This window comes from Calonectris borealis, chromosome 1 (assembly GCF_964195595.1).
Source record: "Calonectris borealis chromosome 1, bCalBor7.hap1.2, whole genome shotgun sequence".
In the NCBI taxonomy this organism is placed as follows: domain Eukaryota; kingdom Metazoa; phylum Chordata; class Aves; order Procellariiformes; family Procellariidae; genus Calonectris; species Calonectris borealis.
Genome location: NC_134312.1, coordinates 79,904,473 through 79,918,252, shown reverse-complemented (window position 1 = coordinate 79,918,252; position 13,780 = coordinate 79,904,473). Strand labels below are relative to the sequence as shown.

At 41.6% G+C, this 13,780-nt stretch overlaps 1 protein-coding gene across 9 annotated transcripts in view; it reads right to left on the bottom strand.

The window, feature by feature from the left end:
* The window catches only part of PPARA (peroxisome proliferator activated receptor alpha), a 43,933-nt gene extending 34,198 nt beyond the window's left edge, over positions 1–9,735 (bottom strand). For 2 of the 9 annotated variants that reach the window (XM_075162198.1, XM_075162246.1), the window contains exons 1-3: positions 9,416–9,461; positions 8,615–8,811; positions 6,056–6,182 (exon numbers count right to left, since the gene is read on the bottom strand). The gene's annotated coding sequence lies outside the window, so the exon portion shown is untranslated. The other 7 variants (XM_075162208.1, XM_075162224.1, XM_075162265.1 and 4 more) reach the window with 7 other exon arrangements.
* Between the last annotated feature and the right edge of the window lie 4,045 nt (positions 9,736–13,780).

The following is a 13,780-nucleotide window of genomic DNA, read 5'->3' as shown; positions in this document are numbered from 1 at the left end:
ACAATACTTTTTATCTAAAAAGAGAGAGGGGGGAAAAAAAAGAAAAAGATATCTTAAACTAAAATTACTTAATGCAAAGAGTTGAAAGATGGTTTGGAGTTTTTAGCATATTGGTTTAAGATCGTAAAAAGCTTCACTTGAATCTTATCTGCCCTTCAACCACAACCTAGGCCTTGCAATCCCCCTTTTTTAGAACACCTAGTCAGACACAACTTCTCCACCTGGCAAACTCCCAAATTTTGCCACCCCGATCTCATTACACAGGTCCTGCTCAGAACAATCAAAATAAAAACCCCACAACTTTGCATCTGTATCTGTTACTACAATAGCTCTCCTACTTACGACCAGCATTGCTTTAAAAGGAACATGAAGCCTTAGTTTTCTCTTTTCATTTACAACTTAAACTTCCACATCTAAGCTCAGTCTCCTTCTTGTTTCGGCTTGGGACAAAAGTCCGGTTACTTTGGCATCTGATGCTGCAACTTTTGCTTCAAAGATCAACAATAACAAAAAATATCTTTCTGCCTCAAGTATACCTCCTTTTCAGTCTCCAGCACTCTCCCCATCCCCAAATCTCGGGTTTCAGTTTCGGCTTTACCCTGGCACACCCAGCTTCAATACTCTTTCAGTTGTCTTACCCCTCTCTTTCATAAGCCATGTCAACCCATCCTCAAATCACCTCCTTCATCCCCTCGGGTCCTCTAGTCTTGTATCTCCGCCCCTCTAGTATTTAGCAGCTGCACTCTTCTCACCATCTGCAACCCCTTGCTTGATTCATCACCAAACATAACAGACCATGATTATTCACTATTTGAAAAGCAACAGTGGAATTTACATCTGTTTCTGGAAGAGATTCAAGAAGCCTGAATTCGCCTTCTTAGCAGAGAACACCACCACTGTGTATTTTCAGTGGTTTTATTGCACTGATAAACCTTATTCTCTTGCCCAAACATAATAACAAGACATATTTGATAACCTAAATTCAGCTTAACAGAAGGACCTATATCCTATAAAAGAGAATGACCCTCAGACAAGATATTACAGATTTAGGCCCCTTCTGCTTGGAAGTGTCTTTTTGAAAATTAATTGAGTAATCCCAATGGGCTAGCTTTCATACTCTTCTACCAGTAGACGAAATCTAATGTCTTCTATAAACAGCACCTGGAGTTGTGTAGTTTACTTATTCTTCAGTGTACTACAATTTTACTCATTCCTTCAAAGTATTTTTACAGGCTCTTGTTGCTCAGCTATTACACTTAAATAAATAAATAAATAAAAATTGCTAAAAATAAACCTACTTTGATTTAATGGCACACCACAACTCAGAGTACCCAGAGTGGAATGTGAAACAAGATTCTTTCGCTTTTTGTTGTTGGTGGTGGTTTTTTTGTTAGGAAAAAGGCCTTCAGTTTTGTTCTGGTAATTTAGAAATCCCTACCTTAAAAAGTTTTTCGTTGTGATAAATGTATCACACAAAAACAAAGTTTACACTGATTTAGCATTGCTGACAGGAGTCTTGGCAACAGGTATGAATGCAATGAATCTACATGTTTTGGCAAACAGACATCAAGTACTTGTACTTCCAAGCTACTGACACGTCAGATAGAGGATATACTTAGGACACATGACTTACTTCACCGTTCTAAATCAGGTCACTTGCTACAGTATAGAGATCACAAGCCTCACACTCCTGCATGATCAAAAAATGTCAAAATATAACCAATTATTTTCCTGACGTCTGATATCTCTGCTCATCCTTCATATGACATGAAGGTTGTCTACTTACCAGTTTAACAGCCCCATATTGACAATAGTCTGCCTGCCACCCCACTTCTCCTCCCCACTTCCTTTAACTAAGGAAGCACCTGAATTAGAGAAAGGTGAAAGAAAAACAACAGTCCAATGAAGCAGCCAGGATAAGAAAACCTGTTTAAAATGTCACCTATGTACTTTCATATACCAGTTTTAATTCACTTTGTAAGGCATTTTAGCTGACTGAATCAGACTTTGAAAAAGCAGTTATAGGGACATAGTACTCGCAGCCCTCTGCAGAGCCAAACTGAAGTTGTTGGTTGCAAAATAAAGTTACATTAACAGTAGACAAGCCAGCTTAAGTAACGTAATAGCTCCCTGACATCAAAAGGATATCCCTTCCATAGCTCCCTGACATTGTCAGCCCTGCACCTTCCCTCTCCCTTCTTCATTTCCAGCCACCCAGCTCCATCCTGCCTGTGCTGGCTCTCACACTTGTCTGACCTCTCTGGCCACATCTATAATTGCAAATAAAACAGGGCCAGAGCACAGGCTCGAGTCATGCTGCTAGCGTCCTCTCTCACACCATTTTGGCCCATACTGACTTGGCACTCTCCCAGACAAATGCGCAGGCACCGTTAAGGGGACAGCAAACGCAGAGCAGCAAACTGCTCTCCACTGGCAGTTTGGATGCAACCATGCTTCTTGGAGGAAGACTGTTAGGTGTGTGCAATCTTGCCACTTTGTTCCGGGTCCAGAGAACAGTCCTCGTCATATTTTATTCCCTAGTGTAGACACAGCCTCAGTGAAACAATTCAGCTCATTAAGCCAGTAGAAATGTAACACAGGAAAAACATAGCTAGAGACAGCTGAACCGACTCACTAAGGAGCAGCAAGAGGAAGGACAGAAACACGTGGATGGTGGCAAAGGAAAGAAGCGTGAAGAGGGAGCCTGGCTGATCTTTAAAACAGTTGCTAGATCAGATCAGGCCATGCTGCGTAACAACACCTCTCGCTGTAAGCCTCGTATTTGCAGGGCTACCAGGAACAACACAGACAGGGGACATCCTATTCTTTTTTTTTTTTTCATATTTATGTGTTCATATATATATACAGACATGCACACACACATGCACACCATGTAGAAGAGAAATAAAATGAATGATAGCTGCAAACTGAACAATTCTATGTTCTTAAAGGATAATCACTATTACATTTCCACGGGATTTATTACAGGATTTATAATCTTCAGAAAATGCAACTCCTTGTAAATTTGGTTAGATTTATGGCAGCTCAGTATGTTGAAAATCAGGTGCCCAAAACATATATTTAAGTGGAACATTTGACAGCTGTTTGAAAATATTGGCCTATTTATGTACAGTCCCATCTCTATGGAAGCACAGTACACAAAATGTACAGGTACTGCTTTTTTCAAAAGCAGTATTCTGTGCTGCTTGTCTCTTAGTTACATATATTCTAAAGCTGCTACATGATTTGCTCCTAATCAGACTGGCCTGCTTAACTGCACACAGCATCTTTTGTCCTGAGGTGGATAAGAATGAATGAATAAATAAATAAATTAATTAATTAATTTCAGCGGTAAAAAAAAGTTCAAATTTCTTACGTGCTCTTCTCTGTGGGCAGCTATGTGGAATATGAATATACACATTACACCATTTTTAAATTTCACACATATACAACATAACAATGTAAGTCCACCATATGCCCACAGAGCAAAATTTCCAACGAACAACTGGTCAGAAACGACGACAGACAGAACGTTCTCCTGTTTACATAGCTCTCTTACAGTCAAACTGCATCCATACAGCATCTTACACTGACAATAAACCCACTCAAAACCCCCTCACAATGCAGCATACTTACTCCAAACTGAATGTTTACCTACAGGCTAAGAAAAAAGATTTGAAAAGCCACACTTAACCATTTTCATTTGCTGAGTAAACTTCAATGTCCAATATTCTGTGCATTCCTACATTGGCTAGTTTTTCAAATTATTCTTAGGACTCCTAACCGTCATCAAGAATCTAGTTCTAGCCTCCATTAGAAACATAATTTTTATGCTAGTAATGCATAGTTCTTGTAATCTTCCCCTGAAAATTATCAACAAGCCAACAATATTCACTACGACCTGCGGGTTGCCATTAATTTTATTTTATTTTAACATCAGAGTTGGTGAATTCATCGACCATTGTAATGGAACATTCATCAGCCCTATTATACAGAATGCCGTCAAGCATCGCCTGCTCATAAACCCAGGAGTCTCCAAAGCAGTCTCTTGACCCAACATCCACCTTCTCTCTCTTCCTCTCCCTCAAATCCAAATGGTTCCATACTATATTTTTCAGCCTTACTACTCTAGGGAACATTTTCCACACATATTTAATAAAGATGCGAGAAGGTTTTGTTTTGTTTAATATGAGCCTGCACCGTGACTCCAATGCCATGTACTTAATAACGTTCTTGCTGAAGCAGTAACACTAACAGGAGGCTAGGAAATGTCAACAGTAATTCAAGTCTTCACTTTCAAATAGATTTTGCAAATACACAAAAGTTCTTACCATCTGAACACTCACATTCTGGTTTAAATTCAGTGTTTTCTTCTGTGAATTGTTATATCAATCATTTCCAGTAAATAATTATTTAAAACAAAACAAAACAAAACAGGCATGTAGCACTCTTATTTGGGTAACAAAAAATGAATGGCAATACAAGCCTATATGCAGATAACAGAACTTACTCAGACAGCATAACTGGGCTGGATGCACGGATACATACAAGACGACAGTAAGCCCTGTCTCCAAACCTTAATCACAGGCTGTAGAATAGTTTCAAATGATCCATTTTTTTTGTTAAATCTAAATAACATTAGGACAGATTGTGGTATCATTTTTCCATGCAAAACACATCAAACTCTAAACTATTCACAACAATAAATGCTCTCAGCTCCAGGATTTTATATACTCATAGATGAGTAAGAAATTACTCAACCAGCAGTTAATTTGCACACCGAATAGCAGCTCTGGTTTCCCTTTATATACTTATCAACAAACTGAAAATGGACTAATGAGATACAAAAATATGAAATACGAAAATATTGGACTAACTCGCTTTCAGATGTATTTCAGCTACCTGGAATGAAATGCCAAAGAATCTTACAAACTTCAGTACCTGCTAACTACTCTGAGTTCCTCAAGGCAGACACACTTATGAACAAGTTTCTTTTACTATTTCGAAAGATTAAGTGAATAATCTCTTAGTTTATAAATGATAGTATAAATGATAGATTTTGAGAAAAGGATAGGTAATTTGCCAAATTCTTGCAAATTTATCTCATACTGTTAGTGCTTTCATAGACATGAGACAGCTTGAACTTAAAACAATAAATTCAGATGAATGTAGTACCACAGAACAAACTATGCCCGTTTGGTAGTTCTCATCTTTCAATCTGCAAAGTAAAAAGTTTCTACAGGTTATGCTTACAGCATTTCAAAACACAGCAAACACCACACAAACCAGCCATGTAACAACTTAAGACTAAATCAGGATTAGAATACCAATGAACTGTATTTTATAATTTGTATTAATCTGTGCACGAGAAGCCCTTCACTGGACACAGAAATTATACTTCCTAGATACTTAAAAGACACACGCAATGCACTTATAAATAAATATTGTTTCATAAGCAGAAACTATTAGAATTGGTATGAGGAAGTGGAATCAGATTTGGCAACATCTCAATGCCACATGCAATCTGGTCACACAACAATCTGCTCATATCAATTTAATGTTTTTAAAACATGCCAAATATCACACTCTTTAAGATCGAGAGATTTTAGTTTTATTTTGAGGATAGTGATGATTTAGAGCCTAACCTTACCGGATAAGCACTTTTTCATTCACTGAATATTCAGCATTCTGCTTCATAAAAAGTCATTCAATATTTAATTTTACAGACCTGGTCCTGTGAAATGCTGAGCACTCTACTTCTAAAATATTAAGAATTCAGAATTCTACTGGACAACGTCTTTATACAACTTTTACATAGAAGTCTAACACAGCAATACATACTGGAACATAAGGAAATTTTACTTACTCTGCTCTCCTGACTGTGCTACTACTTTCATTTATCAACTATATGTTTGCACTACTTGCTCAGATTTCTTTCCTTGTCAGTTGACTATATACTAATCACTCTTTACAGAAATTCTACCTCACATGTGTTTTCTTCTCTAGTTGTTCAAAAACAATGCCAAGATAGCTCCCAGTCCACGTATGTACTCACCACTTCATGGAGCATCTTGGAAAGTTGAAACAGAAGTTGTTTTCCAGAATCTGTTCCCTTTCCATTTCATGTGCACATTGGTGGTAACAAGTGGCTCTTCATTAATAAAAAGCTGCTGACATTCTTTCTTAAAAAAATAAAAATAAACGTCAACAAAATTTCCCAAAGCTTACTATTCTAATTTTATATTGATATAATGTAATATAATGCTTTTTAATATTTCTTTATGCTTCTTCAGAAAACAACACTGTCATTTCACTTGGGCTAAAATTATTTTTTATATGACTGAGGCTTTTAATACAACACCTAGTTTTACAGAAGGACTACACTGACATCTAGCTAACTAGGGTATATGACTGATGTATTGCACTATCATTCTTTTTTCTTCATACTAGAAAAATTCAAAAGCACTCACCTAAGACCACTACAGTGAAAGCCTTGTGCTATTTCAATTTTCTGTAATAAAGGAAAATACTTTTACTCATAAAAAGCATTCTCACAAACGTCCAAGTCTTTATGTGGAAAAACTGTCAGAGTAATTATGGTCTCCGAGGTGCACACACACACACACATCCCACAAGATGTCTTTGCAATGGGCCTTTTAAGTACCATTTACACCCCAAAGGTAGAGATTTTACTTTTATATACTTTATAAGGCCTGTTAAAAAAAAATTACAAAAAAAAAAACACATACATACCTATAAAAATAAATAATGGTTTGATTAAATTGACTTCCCTGTCCACTTAACGAAAAAACAAACAAATTAAAGATTCAGGGAGATTTTTCAAAAGCAGTCAGATTAAATTAAAAATGTTAAAATTCCAAAATGCTGTAAGAAAATATGTTTGTATTTATAATAAATATGAATTCAACTTCAATTATTTTCCAAGACAAGTATGGTGTTCTCTTTTCTCCCCTTGCAACAAATATGCCATGTGCAAAAGAAACAGAACTCAGAACTCAAATCTCAGCAGGTAAGCTAAAGCAAAGTAAAGAGAAAAAAAAGCGCTACTTGCAATTTTGAAGTAAGAGCTGCTTCTAAAAAAATACTAAGAAAATTTACATTGCCCTCCTGGACTACTTTGGGTCAACAGTGAGCACTGCAGTCTATTTTCTAAAACAAGATGAATATCCTAGGCCATGTATCCTACTCTCCTGTAGGACATTATCTTCTCTAATATTTTTATGAGACTCAACACATAAAGTATTGAAAGCATAACGATGCAAAATCACAACTGACATGCAACTCTTTCTCCACGGTTTAAAATTCATAATGCCCTTTGAAACTACAGTATTGAGGGGTATGAATAGAAAATGAAGCCATTAAAGAACTACTGAAAAGCAAATGAGAAAACCACAAAGGTTTTCAGGACGTACAGGTTTGTAATAGGTAGCCAAAACGCCCTATGCCACCTGATTGTAGAGGATGACAGTCAATATAAGGCATCAGCAGATTGATAAGAACTTTTTTTTGGACTATGCCAAGTGTTCCTTCCAAACATGGGAAAAGAAAGGGAGCGTGCTGGCTACGCAGTTCTACAAATCTCTGATAAGGTCTGCGCATACTCTCATCCATCTGAAACACTACATTGCACTACTTAAAATCCAAAAAGTTGCCACTAAAAGTAACTAAGAGCCAATGGCTGCTTGATACCTCATGCCAAATAACAAAGGTTATGATACTGGTTTAGCTTTGAGTAGACTTGTGACCACATCACATGAACCACAACTGCCGTCAGTTTCAGCATGAGACCAGGTAGCCTCACTATTAAGTCAGTGATTCAGAATTTATAAAGGAAATACTTTTTATAGCTTATCAGTTTTGCTACCTGCAAAGACCACGTGAATTTCAACCCAGTAATCAGTGTTAGACGCCAGTCTGTGCATGTTCTATAATACAAGTACAGTTTGACTAAAACTTTCCTTCCCAACAAAACTTATGCAACATCTTTATTTGTGCAGTACTACTAAGACATCCAATGCCACCAAAGTGCCAAACATCATTATTCCAGATAATCCTGTCTGACAAATCCTATACTCATGCTTCTTCCACCAGAGAGTTTAGGAACAGCTACTCGTGTCAGTGAGGCTGTGCTAATCTTAATATGAATACAAGGCAATAGCTTTTAGCACTCCTTCCCATTACTTTTTGAATGCTATCTTTTTCACTTGCTTTTCAGAAAGCAAGTGGACAGCCCGGTAGGTACAATCAAGAACATGTTTTTCTCATCAAACCACAAAAGCAAATACAGGGGGAGCTCCCACTGACACACTGCTCACTCCAAGGATATAGGACTCTCCTCAGACCAACCGACTGGTAAAAGCACAACCTGCCTGACCAAGCCAAGCCAATAAAGATAACCTCCAAGCACGTATTTTCTGCCTAGTGCCCAAGTTCGTTTCTCAAACCAGACTAAGGACGATTCAAATGTGCTGCATTTAAGAAACACGACAGTTGCAAAACAGCACCTTATATGACAGGACGTTGTCTTCTCCTCAGTTCCCCAACCCCCAGCACTCTGAAGTCTCCCCACAGAGTTTCCAAGATCGCTCTTTACCTACAAACGCCAGCCTCCGCCAGGGCCGGCTCTTGCTCGTCCTTTAGCCCCTCTGACCCCGGGCTGCCGGCCACCGCGGTCCCCGCACGGCGGGCAGCTGGCGCGAAGCCCGAGCGCAGCAGCAGGAACAGCTAAAGCATCTCCCCAGGCCAGCTAACTCCTCCTCGCCTTTGCCACCGCCGGAGTTTCGCAGAGGGCTTCAAAACGCGGCGACGAGACAAATAAATAAATAAATAAAAAGAGAGGGGGAGGAGAAGAAATGACAGGTCATTCGCAAAACCGCCACCGTATTAGCGAGGCGGGGGCGTCACCTAGCCGCGCTCCTACCGCCTCCGCCCCCTCCCCGTGCCCCCCTCAGCCGCCGGCGCCCCAACCGGGATGCAGGCAGCCTCTGGACCGCAGGGGGCGAGGTGGGGGCGGGGGGCGCCCCTAGGGCAATACCGTGCATTACTGCCGGCCCGCAGGCAGGCGGAGAGGCGCGGCCGCCCGCGGACGCTCGGCGCCCATGGGCGCAGCGGGCTGGGCAGGGTCGGGTCGGGCAATCACCGCCGCGTCCCCGGCTGCGATCCGCCGTCGGTCCCGCGGGGCGCTCGGCTCTCGGCACACGCGCGCCCAACGCCTCCCAACCACCGCTGCCGGCGCGCGAGCACCCCCTCGCCGCCAGCCTGGGCCACGGGCAGCAGCCGGCCGGTGCTGTCAGCCCGGCGGGGCGGGGGTCGGGGAGGAGGAGGAGGAGGAGGAGGAGGAGGAGGAGGAGGAGGAGGAGGAGGAGGAGGAGGAGGAGGAGGAGGGCAGAAGTACCCCGGTCCTGCGCCTGACTGACTCTGGGCGGCAGGGTGACAGGTACCGGAAGTGAGGTCGTGGCACACACCTCCCGCAATGGCCGCGCGCGATTGGCTGGGCGGGGAGAGACCTGCGCGGGCCGGCCGCAGCGCGGGGGCACGCGCGCTCCTCCCCCTCATCTACCTCCCCCCCCTTCCCCCCCCCGCGCCGGTCCTCCGCGCGCCCCGGCGGCTTACCGGCGTCCGGGCTCGGAGGGGGCCCGGGGCCAGCGGCGGGAGAGGGCGGCGATGCGCGAGGCTGAGGCGCCGAGACGTTCCGTCAAGGGCGAATAAAGCCCCGGCGGGCGGAGGGGCGGGCCGGCTGCCGGGTGGCAAAGCCTGCCCTCGCCTCCCGTGACCCGCCCGCCCGTCCGCCCGCCCGCCCGGGCCGTGAGCGGCGGGGCTGCGCCGGGACAGGCTGCGGGGGGCGAGCGGCCGTGCGCTGCCCCTGAGGGGAGGTGGGGAGGAGCCGTGCGGACCGCGGCGCAGCGGGTTTCTCCTTGAGTGCGGTCGGCTAAGAAAAGCTTTGTCGTGTTTAGAAACTTCTCGTGGGTCACGTCTACAAAGCAAAGCCCGAAATCCTGAATAAAACCCAGCAAACCTCTGAACAAGCCTTTGTAAAGCGCTTCGTCTTCCTGAGGCTCTGAAATCTTGGAAAGGTAACCAGAAGCATAAATACAGTGGTTTTAAAAGGGGGTCAGCTTCTCCCCCCCCCCCCCCGATTCTGCTCTTTGACTGCTTCATCTGTATTACATGTCTTGATGATCCTTACGATTGCGGTCACCACAAAACAACTCACTAGCTTTTTTAATCATATAATTGCATTTTCACTTTAACGTCGTTGCTCCATTTGGGAGAAAAAAGCACTTTATTACTGACCTGAGTAAATAACATGGGTGCCAGGAGGAGAAAACTTGACTCATTTCAGATGTTTCCAATGGGAAGTTATTTTACAGGTACCAAGTACACACACACACACATGCAGCTTCTGCTTGTTTTTACTTGATGGAAACATAGTTTGTGGCAGTTCAGAAAACAGAAACACAGGCCCAGAAGGGAAGGAAGGAGAGCACTGTCCTAGAGGCTCGGCCCCTACTGCAGTGAGCACCGTCTTTAATTCCATAAATTTCTCATAAATTTGGGTTAAGCACATGGACCTGGACACCGGAGCACTCAGTACAGGAACAACAGTAACGGTGGAGGCTGAAAAACCACCAGAAAGCATGCCTCAATACCAACCAATAAAAGGCAGTATAAACTGCAGAAAACAGAAGCTAACAAAAGCCCTCACATTTATTTAAGGCTTTTTCAGACTATTTCAAGCTGGTTCTGGTCACAGCCCAACTTCTGAACCGTTAGTGCTGCTCCAAGGTCTGTCCCAAGCCGGGCCAATACCCAGTGCTGCAAGAATCACTTGATTTAGTAAGTTAATTCCCAATTTTAACACCTACGTATTTCCCCGCAGTCTGTGTGTAACAGAGCTCAGCTGATAACAAGGATCAGGGACTATTTCTATAAAAGATGTGATCTGAGCAGACAAGTTTTTCATTCAGTTTGGTTTTTCTTTCTTTCTTTTCCCCCTGAAATATACACAAACAAAATAAGCTTCTGTGCAGTTACAAATATATATTGGTTTTCTTTGGGTATGTGATGAGCTCTTAAAACGGCTTCCCCTCTTGTTTTGGCAAGGAAGCTGTGGAGAGTGAGGACACTTGTGTTTGAGTTTCCATATCGAACTTTCAGACTGCATTTAGGACGTCTGTTTGCATATGTGTACTTGTATTGCTGGTCCCTGAGGTGACATTGTACAAGTGCTGCGGTACAATTCTCAAAAGTAAGATCTTGGTATGGTTGCGGGCTTTTGCCTTGGGAATATACACATTTTGAGGGATTCACCACATTAGAGCTTCGCTGTTGCCAGTGAGAGGCATGCCAGGCTGTCTAGGCTTTAACCTAGCTCAGCTAGCTTTTCTGAGGGGGAAATAGATGTTTCATACATCTTGTCCTGGCTTGCACACCAACGCTGTCCCAAAGGCAGTAAAAACACAAAATACTTATTGGAATTTAAAATGAGTTGTGGGCTGTTCCCTGTTTGTGAGCTGTGGGCTCCCCATCCCACACTCGCTGATAACCAAACTCATAGCAACCTCCGTCTTCAGCATGGTCAGCGAAGAGAACTGTGTTATTCCAGACGTGGAGAAGAGCTCTCTTAATCCCTGTTTTGGAAGTGTTTTCTTCTAAAGAAATTGCATACATTTTGTCCATAAAATGGCTGGTGTTGCAGAAAGTATCTGTAGTGAAGGAGGAGAATGTATCCTGCATTTAAAATGTTTATCCAGGAGACCATACTGATTCCTTTTGTACCGAAAGCACTTTTTAAGTGTAGATTACTGACTGGATTGTGTAAATTTGTATCACAATTCAAATCTTAATAACATACTAAATATCATAAACATCCATTAGCTATTTAAATGTGCTTTTAGGAATCAGAAATTAGATTATTTACTAGGCTTTTAGCTGGAATAAGCTTTAATTAATGTATATTCTATTAATATGCAATAACCATATTACTATTGCCTAACAGCCTGACAGTTGCGAAACAAGCAGCCAGACTTCTGCAGTCGTTGATTTTCCATCTTTCCAGTAGCCAGCTGGCTTTGTCAGAGGTCTCCACAGTCATGCGCAGCATTTCTGTCACAAAATGTTTTCATTTGCAAAACAAAAATGCCTTTCCGTTTATTTAAAGGGCAGATACGGAGCCTCTTGTAACAGTTCTGTGGAAGCAGATGAGGAGATCCAAGTCAGCACAGGCTCATTCAGAAGTTTGGGAAACGGACTATACCAGCAAAAATTGGCAGCGCCTTCACCACCTCCTCCAACTATGGGCAAAACGCAGGAAGTGGGCTGACCCCGTGCTCAAATATTTGCTGTGGTTTCTCTCGCTGATCTGATGATAGAGATTTTAACAGACAGTGTGCCTCGTTTTTGCTGGGTCATCATGAAAGACTTTCCTGACAAAGCCGATATAATAAGTAAAATAGAGCCTTCCCGTTTAGGTATTTGATCGAACGGGAACTGCAGAGACCAAGCATCGTAGCCAGCATTTTATAAGCTGAAATAGCATACGTATGGTTCTGTTTCTCTTTGTGTGACTACTGAAGTTTTACTGAACTAACACGTACTAAATGAAAATTATTTTAATGTTATTGAATTACTCTTCTTAAAAGAATAGAAGTGGCTGGACTGTCACGAGAGAAGAAGTTTTATGAAGGGAGGTCACTAACAGAAGTATAGAAAACTATTCAAGTGTAATTTAAGACTTTTTGCGTATAATTTTGTGCATGCTGAATCCTGCCCATTTGTGCCTGGTCAAAATAAGTTGAAGCCAAAAGTCCCATGTGATAATGAACAGGAGATAGATTACATCTGATTTATTTACATTAATACGTGGGTTACATGCATGCACAGTATGCAAATTATTGTTAAAAGAGCAGTTCTCTCTCACCTAATCAACTCCCTTAAAAAAAAACAACAACTGAGCAAACTGGTGAAACAGAGGAGACCTGTGAGATTTATCCATCCTGACCTTTCATTATGAAGCTCTGTCCCAGCATAGCAGTCTTGTTACAGAAACGTCTGTGCTACTTTGCTTTGTTGTTGGTTTTAGGGCAGGTTGGTTTTGAGCGTTGGTTGTCTTTACATACACGTCTCTCTGCTGGATTAGAACAAAGCTCCAAGACTAAAGGTGATAAATGAAAACGTTTTAAGATAAATCATATGAGGCTAATCTGCCTCGTTTTAATATGACAGGTTTTGGATGGAACCAGGATACAAGTTACAGGTTTACACAAGTCTAATGTTCCACAAAACTATTTAGACATTGGATTTTTTTTTTTAAATCTAAGCTGAGATTTTATTTCCCAACAAAATAAGCGATTAAAGTTGTTACTTACATTTAATTTTCATTAGAGATGTTTACCATGTCATCCCATCAATGTAAGTAAGGTATGGACTCAGTCATCCAGATCATTTCTGTCCATATTTGAAAGTGACTTTGCTCTTTACTCTTTACTTACTAGGGAAATAATTCATTATTTGTCAGTGTCAAGATCAAACATTCCAGATGTCCATGCTTCTCTTCCTGTGTCAAAAAGACTAAGAACAGTTGCATATAAGATGATGGTGCTTTAATTAACCCTTCTTAACCCAAAATGTTTAGAATTTCTCTAATAACTGATATTCTTTTTATGCTGGTGCTGTCATCATCGCTATGGATAGCTATATTATTGGCAGCAATGTTGAGAATTGTTGAATTAACATTTTTTAAATGTGACAGTTCTCTCCC